The 14,450-nt window shown below is 39.2% G+C and overlaps 1 protein-coding gene and 1 non-coding gene across 3 annotated transcripts in view; both read right to left on the bottom strand.

Annotated features, from left to right (window-relative positions):
- PCYT1B (phosphate cytidylyltransferase 1B, choline) overlaps positions 1-14,450 on the bottom strand; it is a 143,766-nt gene that overhangs the window by 104,773 nt on the left and 24,543 nt on the right. The gene's annotated exons all lie outside the window — the stretch shown is intronic.
- Positions 10,806-10,877, bottom strand: TRNAT-GGU (transfer RNA threonine (anticodon GGU)). The gene has a single exon. It is a non-coding gene; the product is annotated as a tRNA-Thr (tRNA).

Raw genomic sequence — 14,450 nt, 5'->3', positions numbered from 1 at the left:
TCAAAGCAAAAATAAACAAATGAGACTACATCAAACTAAAAAGCTTTTGCACAATGAAGGAAACTATCAACAAAATGAAAAGGTCACTTACTGAATGGGAGAAGATATTTGCAAATGATATATCCAATGAGGAGTTAATATACAAAATACACAAGGAACTTACACAATTCAACAGCAAAAAAATCCCCAAACAACCCATTTTAAAAATGGGCAAAGGATCCTAACAGATATTTTTCCAAAGAAGGCATACAAATGGCCAACAGGCACATGAAAAGATGCTCAACCTCACTAATTATCAAGGAAATGCAAAACAAAACCACAATGAGATATCACCTCACACCTGTCAGAATGGCTATCATCAAAAAGACAAGAAATAACAAATGTTGGCAAGGATGTGGAGAAAAGGGAACCCTTGTACACTGTTGGTGGGGATGTAAATTGGTGCAGCCACTGTGAAAAACAGTATGGAGGTTCCTCAAAAAATTAAAAATAGAACTACCATATGATCCAGCAGTTCTGCTCCTGGGTATCTAGCCAAAGAAAATGAAAACACTCATTAGAGAAGACACATGCACCCCTATGTTCACTGCAGCACTATTTGCAACAGCCAAGATATGGAAGCAACTGAAGGCCCCAACAATAGATGAATGGATAAAGAAGATGTGGTATATATATCCATATACATCTAATGGAATACTAGTCAAAAAATTGAAATTAAAAGATAAAAAATTAATTTCCTTAATTTTGTATCTATTTAAGATGGATGTTCACTAAACTTATTGTGGGAATCATTTTATAACATGTAAGTCAAATCATCATGCTGTATACCTTCAACTTATACAGTGCTGTATATCGATTATATCTCAAACAAAACTGGAAGAAAAATTACATTAAATTAAAAAAAAGAATTCTGTTCTCACACATTTGGTTTGACATGCCTATTAGATCTCCAAGTGGAGATGTCAGGTAGGCACTTCATTGTACAAGACTGGAGTTTGGTACAGAGGACTAAGTTAGTGATACAGATTAAAAAGCCGTAAGAATACAAATGATATTTAAAGCCACTAGACTAGATTCATTCATTCAGCTGAGGGTGTGAGTGCAAATTGAAGAGAGGTCCTGGTAGATAGACGAGGAGACAATGTATATTTATGGCCAGTCTTCCCCCACTACCATGGAAGCTCCAAGAAACAGACCACTAAGTCTGTTCTTTTCATTGCTATATCCATACGTCCTAAGGCAGTACCTGGCATATACAAGGTCCTCAATGAATATTTGTTGAATGGGGGAATTTAAAGTCACTAGAGAATGATTATTGATGAAAGAATTAGAGAGAATGATTATTGATAAAGATTAAACTCACTTAAGAAAATAAATACACTTATCCACGTTTCTCAACTTTTTCTTATCATATATACTATTGGGAACTCAGGGAAAATAAAGAGAGGAAAGAAAAACTTATCAAGAATTCAAATACAATCATTGTTAACACTTTCTACATTTCTTTTTCAAGCTTTCTGATATGTTTTATATATATATTAACAACTTTGGAATCTTTTTTTCAATCAATATGATTATTTTATCATGTCATTTAAATAGTCTTCAGCCTATTTTTTTTATTAATAGACTTTTTTTAAAGCAGTTTTAGGTTCACAGTAAAATGAGAAGAAGCCATGGCTATTTCCGGTAGAACTCTCACTGATTTTGATAGCTATAAAGCAATATGCTAAATAGAAAAACCATAAATTCTTTAAATATTTCTGTTCTTTAATATTAAGTTGTTTATATTTTACTAATATAAATAATTTTCTAAACGTTAAGTGTGAACCTCTGATTGTCTCCTTAGAATAGACACCTAGGAGTTGAATTACTTAGATCAGGGATATGAACATTTTAAAGATGAATATTTGAAGAACATTTTAACATATATTGGTAAATTACCTTCTATAAAAGCTGTATCATTTACACTCATGTTACATGTATAAAGGCACCTATCTTGCTGCCATCTCACTGGCACTGAGTATTATCTTCATCAATTTTATAGACCAAAAATGGCATCACACTATTTCAATTTACAGAATTTTGATTACAAGAAACAGTATGAATATATGTATATTCATGTATGACTGAAGCATTGTGCTGTACAGCAGAAATTGACACAGCATTGTAAACTGACTATACCTCAATAAAAAAATAAAAATAATAAAAATAAAATTTAAGAAGAGTGAACATTTTTCAAATGTCTATTAGCCATTTGTATTTTCTTCTGAGAATAATCTGTCCTTGGCTCATTTTTCTATTAAGTATTTTGAAGTTACTTATAAGCAAAACAATAGTACAATTTAAAAAGTATGTTAAGTATCTTTTAAAAAACATGTTTTCCAACTTTATCTAGAGTCCCCTCACTAGAGTTTTATTTTTTAAGCCAATGTGTGAATACCCACATCTAGGTCAGGCTAGTAATTACTGCACTTCCAGCAATCAGGGATTAGAATTTTTATTATGCCCCAGGGAGATGGGCATCCTTAAAACACTGACCACCCATAAGCTGTAACTCTCCCCATGTGGCCACCTTCCAAACCCCACAGCAGTGGATTTCCAATAGCTGGAAGACGCTTAGTACTATAAATAATACCACATTACATTGATTCTAAACTGTCCATTTCCCTTCCACATTTTAACATGTCTGAGATTAGGAGGGGTCTTACAATAAATGTCTTAAAATCCGCGTTGGCCATTTTATAACATTCTAACACCTTTGAAACGGAGGTGAGTCTTACAATTAATGACGTCTTAGAATCAATAAATGCATATATGCTATTAACAACAGAAAATAATCAGTTTAACCTAGAGATAAAAGTTCCACACCCGAAATCATCTTTTTCTTAGGCAATTGAGCTTAAGGAATTTATCGTGAATGTCAATAATAATCTTATATCTTATTTATACCCACCTCCTTCCCTAAAGGACTTGAAGTGACTTTTTAAGAAATTGAAAGTTTAAAATAATAGTTGCAAGATGTAGGGTTAAGGTGGAAATAGGGGTTTTGAAAAGAGCCAGGGGCGAAATGAGCACACAAGAATGTCTATCAGTCTTCTACATTTCAGAGGGGCAGGCCACAAAAATGGCTTTAAGATCCCATGAGTCAAAGCAAAGAGGAAGACAAAGTTAATATTGTCTTAAAGCAAAAAAAAAAAAAAAAAAGTTGAGGAGAAGCACAGAATTTCCTGATGTCAAGTTTTTATAAATTCCTCCCATGGTGCCTTTATAATGGGCATGCTGGGCATTGCCACAGCGACACCAACATACTCAATGATAGTCCCTTGATAAAGACAATCCTGTTTTTGATGTTTGTCTCTGTAACACCCTCCCTGCAAGGCGGAGCCCCAGAACCAAAGAGCAGTTCAGAGAAGCCTTTCTACAAGAGCCCAAATATGCAGTCTGAGAATGCAGCTCCCCATCTCATGGATGGATCCAAAGGCAAGATTTAAAATATGGAGCCCAGGGTTTTCTAATGTCAGATGGGCAAAACAATCCATGAGAGAGGAACACTTGTCCCTAGATTTATCTTTTCATGTTAAAAAACAAGAAAGGAAAGATGGCTAATCCCCAATTCTAATTTGAAAACAGACTGGCGCCCCAACTTTGCCAACATAAAGTCTACAAGGTTATTCAAAGGAAGAATGCAAGTTGTTCCAACAGAGAAGGGTGGCCTGGGCCCCCCGACGTTTTCATTGACTTTCAGCTTACTGAAATATAATACAGTTCACCTGGGCCCATATCCGTACATTTGTGGATGATACCTAGTTTTAACTCAAGAAAGGCTCACAAAATCAGCCGGCGGCTTAAAACATTTCCGGCAGTGAAATAGGAAAGCAAAAATAATAGAAGCACAGCAAACAACAAGAAAGTGGCAGAGCAGACCCTTCCTTCGACCCTTTGTATAAGTTCTGCATCCGAAGCATTATCAAGTGTGAACAATAACGACCTAATCAGAGTTGACAAAAAGACAGCTGAATCGAAAATGATCACAGTGAATATATGTATGTTCCTATATGGCTGAAGCATTGTGCTGTACACCAGAAACTGACACAAAATTGTCAACTGACTATACTTCAATAAGAAAAATATACATAAATTTTTAAAAAAGAAAATGATCACAAGAAGACCATTTGAAATATGTGCTAGCAGCATTAAACGTCACCTGGAGCATATATTGTACCTTGAGATATTAGGTAATGATGGTGTGAAGCTATTATAATTCCCACGATACTTAAAAATGAAGCACCCAGAACAAGAAGAGAAACCTCTAGGATTTTTTTCAGCAGTGTTTCAAGACACGTGATACTCAATCCCGCCCTTCACAAAATGCCACTCCAAGTAACGATAAATGTTTAGAAGCCTTTTTCGAGTTGCTACAATTCAGAGAAAACCCAAAAGTCTCATACCATTGCAGAAGCACCTGCTCTTCGTGCCACAGTAAAACTGGCTGCTCTAATGTGTAGGAAAAGATTGATGCCAAAGTAAAATGCATCCCTTTGTCAGCAAATATATTTGGAAGACATATAGAAAACATTGCTGAAGACTGGAAGAAACAAGCATTAGAACAAATTATGCAGTGTGGGAGGTTTGCTATACAGTTGGATGGAGGTACAGATATTTCTAACATGTCTTAGCTTGAGGTATTTACTAAATTCTGTTTCAATAATAAACCCTTTTTTTCCCTAAGCCACTAAAGATGTTCCAATGAAGAAAGATTTTCCAAAGATGTTCCCAGGAAGATTGATTCTGCAAAGTGGATGACTTCTTTAATAAGAAAAAAAAATATATATATATACACACACACAGAAAAACTGTGTAAGTGTGCCTCCCAATGAGGTAACTGCTTTGCTGTTGCACCCAGATCTCTCATCTATTTGAAAAATACCTCTCTGTCTTCTTTTCATGACCTGTCTTCTATTGACTTTCTAAATGTTTTTTCTCGAGGTAACATCCTGGAAGACTGTACAGTACAGTAGATTAATTAAACCAGATCTCATATAGAGATAGGCAGATACAGGGAGGATTCTAATTGCTTTAATTACAACTCTTCAGTTTTCTTCCCTTTAAAAACCTGGTAGGAAAAAAAAAAAAACCTGGCAGGCTGGCTTAGGGTCAGTTATTTTCTACAATTTGCAGAATTATCCTGAGGCACCCTTGCTACTAACCAATTCCATACACTTCCTTCTGAGTTTAGAAACTGTGAAGGTAGACCACTGTTAGAAAATGCATATAGCCTGGGCCCCACGGATTTTAATTCACAAGATTACCTGACTAGGGCTGGAATGGTCCTAGAAACAAGGCCAGTTTAGTTCAAGGGTTTGTCTACATTCTCCTTGGGGCTGCGTATACTGACTCCTGGAAGGACTAAGCACATTTGAAGCTCTTTTAGCAGCCAAGAGCTGTAATTGTAGATAGGATCTGATACCATTCCTTAGATTGTAACCAAGAGACCACCAGAACTATTTGGAAATGAGAAATATGTTTCAGAGTGTACTTTCTATTACAGTGGTCAGAAAACCTCTAAACTTAGTATTAAAGAATAATATACATACAGAAGCGTGCGTATCTCCTAAGTGTGCGACAGTGAACTTTCACAAGCTGAAAACACAAAACATCCCCATCAAGTAACCAACCAAGGCTAGCATACATCCTGTGCTTCTTCCACTGTCCCGACTTCTAACATCATAGATTAGTTTGCCTACTTTTAAAATGCTTAATAGAAATGGTATCATGAGTGTATATTATTTTGTGTCTGGCTTCTTTCACTCAATATTACATTCGTGCAATTCATTCCTATTTTTGCAGGTGGTTGTAGATTCTTCATTCTCATTGCTGTGTATTATTACATTGTGTGAGTATACTACAATTTACTTATTCTGCCTCTGCTGGGCATTTGGGTGGTTTCCACTTTGGGGTTACTATGAATAATGCTGCTAAGAACATCCTAATACTAGTCTTTGGTGACTGGATGTACAAATTTCCTCAGAGTAGAAGTGCTGGGTCAAATATATTTACTTGGAATTTCTTAATTTACTACCAAGAGCCTAGACATCTGATCGTTTCCATTCCTGGTCCTAAAAGCAGAAAATGTGACATGGGGACAGCTAAATACAGCCCTTCTCAAAGTGCATCCCAACACATCTTGTTTCTGACTCACCTGGGAGCTTGAGCAGGTGATTCTCTGCTCACTTACGTGGGAGAATTGTGTGTAGTAGAAACGGGGGGGGGGGGGGTGAGAAGTCAGATAAACCTAATTTGAAATCCCAGCTTTATCCGTTAGTTTGAGGAATTACTTAATGCTGTGTTTATTTCTAGCATGGGGAATAGTACTTTTCATTTCACAGGTCTGCAACCTGGTTAAATGACATAACCCATATAAAGCATCTGGCACAGCGCCGAACACAGTGTGCTTCGTCAATAGTTGTTCAATTCCCCCTTTGCCCATGGGAAAAAATAAGTGAGACCTCTAGCCTTGAAGCCAGTATAGAACAATGACCTTATAACTAAACAATTTGGAGGTACAATGGAATTTATTATTATGTGACTGGACCCACAGTCGATCTCAGGCCCACTAGAGATGCAGCACTGAAGCTTGTGAGCACCAGGAACGGGCTTTCAACAACATTTGGCTGGCAATGGGCTGTCCACCTCATTCATGATGTTTCCATTAGCCTATTATTATTGTTATTTTTCTTAAATGCCAGTTTAAATAGCCCTCAGCATCCTTTTACACTGACATGAGGTTCAGTGTGCATGAATTACTGAGTGGAAAACAAAAAATGCCAAGTCAAAGACTTGGGCGGGAGGGAGATTATATGAAAATGAATCCCGCTCAATGGGCTGGCCCCGTGTGGGCCAGCACATTATTACACAGTCGCACACTACAAGGGCTTGCTGCTTGATTTTCTAATAACTGTGTTATCAAGTGTGCCTTCAGGATTGTTGAGTGCTAAACTGTCTCTTTATCCCCAAACAGGGTCAGCTTCCCCAGCCTCCCATACAACCTGATTCATGCTGGGATAAAGAGGAAGGTAGGAATGTTAAAACAATAATGCTATGGTCTGAGGCCAGCAACGGGTAATCAGATCCTAGCAAGGCAGAGGCTGTTACCTGGGAGATTATTGGAAGAAAATAGGCCTAGCTTGCAATGACTTAGTTTGTTCCTCTCTTCCTTGCTTTCTCCTTTTCAGCCTGCTTCCAGTGATCAGATGGAATAAATCTTTCTGCATTTAGTTCACTAAGGGGCACTGGGAAGCTTCACGTAGGCACCAGTGAAAGATGCAAGAGTTGCAGGACTATGGTCTGACCCACTGTTGGACTTGAACCCCCAATAGCATTCTTAGATGGGCAGCAGCGTTTTAGAGAAAGGGCCCTGGAGTTCAACGCCATACTGCTATGCCTCCAAGAAAAGTCAGTATTTTGAACTTCAGCATTATGAAATAGATCAATTAGGAGGCTACTGTTCACATTGAAAAGAGATTCAACACAGGTTTCTTTTAACAATGATTAGAACATTCAACATATGATTTCAAATATATTCAGCATTTCTGAAGAAGCATCTGAAGAATAAAGCTGAAGTCAACAAAAGTGGTTTGTACGACATTAATATAAAGTTTCAAAGTATTTTCTGAATGTTTGTTATGCATGTTTAGCCAATGTGTCTTACCATAAGATCATTCAACCTATTTTTACTCTAAATGGAGAAAACCAAAAGGAGGTGAAGAATAAGGCAGCCCTGATTTTTGATAGGAGCATCAGATCAAAGAGAGCACACTGGTGAACCATGTTCCACGGCTATGGAAGCTAGAATCACAGTCTTGGAACCAGAAAAGATCATCCATAAGTCATCCATCAAACTCATAGTGGGTGATAGAACTGAGGTCCACAGAGGAGAAGTGGTTTGCTTAAGACGACGCAATAATTAATTGAATGGCAAAACAAACTGATGTGGGACTGAGATTGTGGGCTCCTGCAAGCAGAGACTAAGCTGCAGCATACATGTCTTGCCAGCCCCCAGCCCTTTCACTGTGCACCAGTCCAGTTTCCCCTGGAGCTACAGGTCTAGATCTGCCTTGATTTGTGGGGTTGGCGTGGAGCCCCAGAGGCTTAAGGGAACAGATCCATTTCCTCTCATCAATACCACATCTCATCAGGAATCACTCAGTCTTTCCACCTGCCCCTACCACCCCCACCCCCGCCTAGAGGCCTGCGGAGAGGAAATACCCTGGGGGGCTTTCAACTTTCCATAGCCTTCCCCTTATAACTTACTCTTAATCCACAACATTCTGAGCAGCTTCCTCACCTCCACAGTGGAAGAGGGGTCTCTTTACCCACCTGAAGCCAATTCTTGCACTTGTGCACTGGAGACCAACCTCTCCGGTCTAAGAGTCGTTCCCTTCATCAATTTCCCCATCACTTTCACCTCCTCCCACTGGCTCTTTCTCATTTGTATTGAGGTGCAATTTGCTACCATCTTAAAAGAATGAGCCAACCAGAAGCCTTATTTTGGATGGATGGAAGGAAAGAAGGATGGAGCAAAGTATGGAAGGAAAGAAGGAAGAGAGAAAAGCTAGCCTCTATCTTAAAGCCTGATTTATCCACCTTTGGGTCTTAAGCATTCTATATGCTTCTCCTCCCAGTCAAACCTACTTCCCCGCCTCCCAAAGGCCTACTGCCATCTGGCCTCTGCTCCCACCACTTCACAGAAACATCACCACTGACCTCTTCTTTCTAAATCCAAAGGAGACTTTCCCTTATTATCTCATGTGATCTCTCTGCTGCCCTGGGTTCTACTGGATGTTCCCTCCACAGAACTTAGACACTGCCCTTGGCACCCCCGATCTCCCAGAAATTTAACGTATCTGTCGGCTTTTCATGATCCTTCCTCTATTGGCCCTTTAAATGGTGTTCCTCAGGGCTCCAACCTAGGAAGATTCTGGGATAGAGTAGATTAATTTAACCAGATTTCATGTAGAGACGGGCAGATATAAGGAGCCTTCTAATAGCTTTAATTACAGCTCTTAATATTTTACTCCTTCTAAGAACCTGATAGGATGGCTCAGGGTCAGTTATGTTCTGGAATTACCCTGTAGTAGGATTATCTGGAGGCACTCTTGCTAGTTAACCATTTCCATCCATTTCTTTCATCAGTCCAGAAACTGTCTGACTCAATTTTGCTCCCATCAATTTCACTGCCTCAATTTCACTTCCATCTCTTCCATGCTGATGTCTCTCAGATCTGCAGCTCCAGCTCAGAACTCTCTTCTGAGTTCCCAAACCAAACATGAACTAGACATCTTCAGGGGGAGGGTACAGCTCAAGTGGTAAGGTGCATGTTTAGCATGCATGAGGTCCTGGGTTCAATACCCAGTACCTCCTCCACATATAAATAAATAAATAAACCTAATTACCTCCTCCTCATAAAACAAACATAAAAAAAAATTGACACCGTCAAATAGAAGTCTCCATGGTATCCCTAACGTTAATTCTCACAAACTGCTATTCCCTGGTCCCCCCATCTCAGTGAAGGTACACACTGGAGCCAGAAAACTCAAGTCTTCCTGATACTGCTGCACCCTCAGACTCAGTTACAAATCCTGGGGCATTTAGCTCCTTAATGTCTCCTATATCCATTCAGTTCTCTCCTTCTCGACTATCCCATCCCTAACTTCAAACTTACTAATTCGCATGTAGATTACTGCAACAGCTGCCTAACTAAAACAGAATAGGAGAGCATAGAATATATGAGTGCAAAATATGAAGGAAGGTTTTTTTTTTAGTTATGAGTAAATATATGCATGTGTGTGCTATGCAACATGAAATGAATTTATCATTGTGGCTTCTCAGAGCTCAGGCTGGGCAGGTGTCTAAGCTCCCTCTAAAGCCACATGTGGTTACTGAGCACTTGAAACTGACTAATCTGAACTGACATGTGTTGCAAGTGTAATATACACACTGGATTTCAGACTTGGTAGGAAGAAAAGAATATAAAATACCTCATTAATCATTTTTATATTCATTACATTTGAAATGATAATATTTTAGATATATTAGATTAACTTAAATGTGTTAAAATTCATTTCACTCTTAAAAAGAAAAGTTCTTAAACTGTGGCTACTGGAAAATTTTAAATTACACTGTATTTCCACTGGACAGTGCTACTCTAGAGGCTGGAGTGTGCCACTCACAGTAGGGGCTTAAGATCCCCTCAAAAACTGATCCTTTCCATGTCCAAAAATGTTTTGGGATAAGTTGCATCTTTTCTTCAAATGCAGGGACTTGTCTTAACTTGGGGATCAGGATAATGGAGTTCTCCCTGCTGGGAGGTACTTGTGCTCAATGGATAAAATATAGCTTAAAAGTGGTAGAAAGTATAATATATTAAAGTCAAACTTGCAAAACAGCTCTCTTAAGGGATTTCAGCATCCTGGCATGCTTCCACTAACCAAACTACTGCCTCCTGCTAAATGAAAATGATCTTCAAGGGCAGGGGCTTTGAATTCCTTCTTTTATTTCTCTCCACAGCACCTGGTGCATTGCTGTGCATGCTGTACATGCTAACCAGCTGGCTAACTGTGGATAATGTTGGCCAGGGACTAAGTTTTCTGTCAGTTACCTTCTAAAGCCCAGCATCACTGAATACTTTAAATCCCCCTCACTGCCTGAATGAGGACCCATTCACCCTTTTCATTTCTATACACTCAAATACCAAAATAAAACAAAGAACAGCAAAGAGGCTTTGTTCGTTTTTGTTAGTTTCTTAGTGGAGGTACTGGGGATTGAACTCAGGACCTCGTGCATACCAAGCACGCACTCTATCACTGAGCTATACCCCCTACCCCTTCCATCTTCTTATATTTGATTTACATTAATTGCTTCCATAAAAAGTTTAGCATTAGGTAAATGGGGGTTGAAGGAATAGTGAAAAAATAAACTTAAAAGAATGGAAGAAACGAGTTCATCGATCCCATGTTCAATATGCCTGACTATTTTCAATCTGCAAGAAATGGATGTTGCATTTGGAACAAGACCAGCGGGAAAATGTCTAATAATAACCTTGGGCAGAATTCCAGTTGACCACAGTAAATGCCCAGGGAAGCTCATGTTTGTTTATTTCCACTAACATAGCACAGTAAGTATCTTGCTTTTAAAATGTATGCTGTGTGAGTAGCTAACTACATGTGATGCTAGTAAAGAAAGCCAATGAGGTCTCCGGAAATCTGGTCATCTTTTCAAGCACTAGCAGATGAGCCCCCTACCTCCCAACTGACATAATGCACCTTCTGCAAGACAGCAGTCTCTTGGCACTGCTCCACTCTGAAGTGAAGCCCAAAATGAACTCCTGCAAACGAGGCATATTGAACCAGCCTTTTTTTTTGTTTCCAAGGCCTTCTCAGTTGATCTGTGGTACCTCCATCTTCATGGAGGTGACTATTGCGGGCTAGAATTACAACTTCCTTCTGACAGCAGAATGCACTCCTAGAAGAACCTGACCAAGGTCATGAACCAAATACTTAAGTAGACAGCTTTCCGGGTGGCTGGCCCTTGTTAGAAAGGGTTTTATGGAGTATCTACTGGGCCCAGAGGGTCTGCCTAGGCATCATCTAAGAATTGAGGATTTATGAGGGCACATCCTTGCCCACAAGGAGTCCGCATCCCTCAAGAGTTGGGTCTCCAAAGAGGGCTGTTACACCATATCACCCAAGGCCATTCAGTTTCCCTTTTTTGACAGTCAATTTTATGAGTCACCTAGCATCATGTTCAAACAAGAAAACAGCAAAGGACGAAAAACAAGTCAAGGATCAAGAATAAACACTGTAATAACTGAAAGATGAATTCTCAGAAACATCTCAAACCCAAACACCATGGTAAAAAAGTAAAGGTAACAAAGGAAGATTACATTCCTAAGACATAAGCTCTGTCATAAAACCTAGCTAATTTTCTGCAATTTCTTCTCTAATTTCTTTATCAGTGTTATTTAATTCTATTTACTCCTCTTTCTTACATTTTATTCCAATGGGGGAAAAAAAAAGGCAGGTGGAAAACCTACAGGTATACCTTTCAGAAAAACTCCCACTTGAATGATTCCATTGTACCCTCAATATCCTTACAAGGATCTAAAGCGTAGACGGCTTTAAAGTCCTGTGTTCAAGTATGCAAGTTTCCCATGTCCTTTCCTTCAAGGGCTATGCCAGGCTTTGTGTTAGAGACCAGAGATAAAGTGAGGACAAGTCAGGTTTCTACTCAACATCCCCTTGGCAAACATGGACTCGCTCCCAAGGAGTTCACCTCTTTCTCCTTTCTGCCCCCACTGTACCTGGTCACACCTGCTTTGCACGCTGTGCCCTTATCAACCTGTATGAAAGCCATCTCTTTGAGGGTTGGTCTCTTCTAGAATCTCTAGATCACAAAGTACCGCAGCGCTCAGAGCTCAGCATGAAGTAGGCAGTCAATCTGGGTAGGCAGAGCTAACCCAGATCACCATAAACAACCTTCACTGTAAGTAATATATAGACAAACACATGTAGACAGCAACACTTGTCCACAACTTCTCAAGGGCCATGTTAAACCCAGAGCACAGTTCATTACAAAAAGGGCATTTTAGATAATTGCTGATTTAAATAAAATTTGTATTTACAGAGAATGACATTCAGAACATAAGCTCACATTCCAGAACTTGCAGTAAACCTCTATGGTCCTTTACCCCGAAATTTCCTTTCCCGCATCTCTAGGTCCAGTTCAAGTGAGTTTGGGGAATCAGTGTGTGCCTCAGCTAATCCAATGAGAACGACTCTGCTAACTACTTTTTTTTTTTAAGATAATGTTTTGTTATTGAGTCCTGTTTCCTCTAAACTTTATTGAATTGGTAACAGGTGGGAGAAGGAGCCTGTCCTCTGAAGGGGAATCTCTCAAGTCTTTCATGCACTTAAAGTTAGCTAAGCAACTCAACTGCCTCAATGTGCTGACGCTTGTAGCAACAGTGACCCATGAGTAGTTTGGGGTGATATGTTTTGGGTACTGGGAGAAACAGAATTTGTACCATTTGAAATAGGAAGATATTAGCAAAGCTAAAGATCAACAGAAATGACTAAAACACATCAAAAGAAACACAAATTTAAGATTTCCACTTGCCACTCTCCAACAACAAACTGTTATTAAGTGGTTAACAGGTGCCTTAATTATTAAAGTAAAATCAGTAGCAAAGGAAAGTTGGGCTCTGGAGTATAAACCTAAATTTAGAATATACCCCTACAATGATCAGACTTTGATAAGAGGAAAAGTGCTTCAAAAAACTTAGTGGTGGTTTATAAATTGGGTGCAGTCCATGTTTCAACAGAGCCAATTATCAGTAGAACATAATAATGACGGATAACATGGAAAATTTTTATCAAAGGTAGATCAATCACTTTAACAGTTCAACTTCTGTACATTCTTCACACACACACACACACACACACACACTTTAAACCACAACTGCCAAAAAGATGGGAAGAGAATGTATCTCACTTAAAGGTGTGTTGTAGAGAAAAGAGCTTCCACTTTTTGGGTGAAGAGCTCTGGGTTCAAATCCCAGCTCTGCAGCCCCTGGAAGCAGTGTGACTCTGGGGAAGTCACTTACCCTCTCTGAACCTCAGTTTCATTTCTAAAATGGTGGGGAGATGGAGGTGTAACATTGCCAGCTTTGCATGGCTCTTGTGAGTCAACCTCCAGGATGGGCTGTCACAAGTCGAAGTGGAAAGCACTTGAACTTCCTTCCCTTGATGTCCTCTGCCCATCCTCTCAGGCAGAAGCAATCAAGGAGCACAATTGCTAAAAGGCAAAAGGGAAGGAAAAGAAGTGGGCGCGAAAGGCCAAAATGATACAAACTGGAACTGGATGACCCCCTCTCTCCGCTGACCTTTAGTTGTCAAGAAGGTGTGTGATGCAAATTTTAAAGTAAACACTGAGTTTAACTTTTAAAAATCTATTTTGGGTGACTTGTAACAAGCTTTCAATGGTCAGTTTTTTGATTTTGGTTGTTGCCGTTGTTTGCAGTGCTAAACCAAGAGTTGTTAGTGGCTCAAAGAAATGCCTTAGTAACAAACTTAGCGGGATGCTTTGGGTCCCCTGAGAGCACAGGTACTACATTGTATATGTTATTCAGCAAGTGGCTTTAGCACTGGAGAGCAGTTACTATTACACTGCCCTAAGAAAATATATCTTAAAAAATAGAAACACAGTGAACAAAAGCCCACAATGCTCTAATGTAACTTCCTTTGTTTTCATGTTTTAGAAAATTGTCCTAAAAGTCAGTATTTGAACTCTTATTAACCCTTACGAAGTAGTAACAGTTACATGAGGGATGGGCCTTGGAATCTGTGAGCCCTCATTTTGGGAGTTCACAGAAAATGCTACATAACAAAATTCTT

Source organism: Camelus dromedarius, chromosome X (assembly GCF_036321535.1).
Source record: "Camelus dromedarius isolate mCamDro1 chromosome X, mCamDro1.pat, whole genome shotgun sequence".
NCBI lineage: Eukaryota > Metazoa > Chordata > Mammalia > Artiodactyla > Camelidae > Camelus > Camelus dromedarius.
Note: the sequence above shows the minus strand (reverse complement) of the source record. Positions and strands in the feature narration are given on the sequence as shown.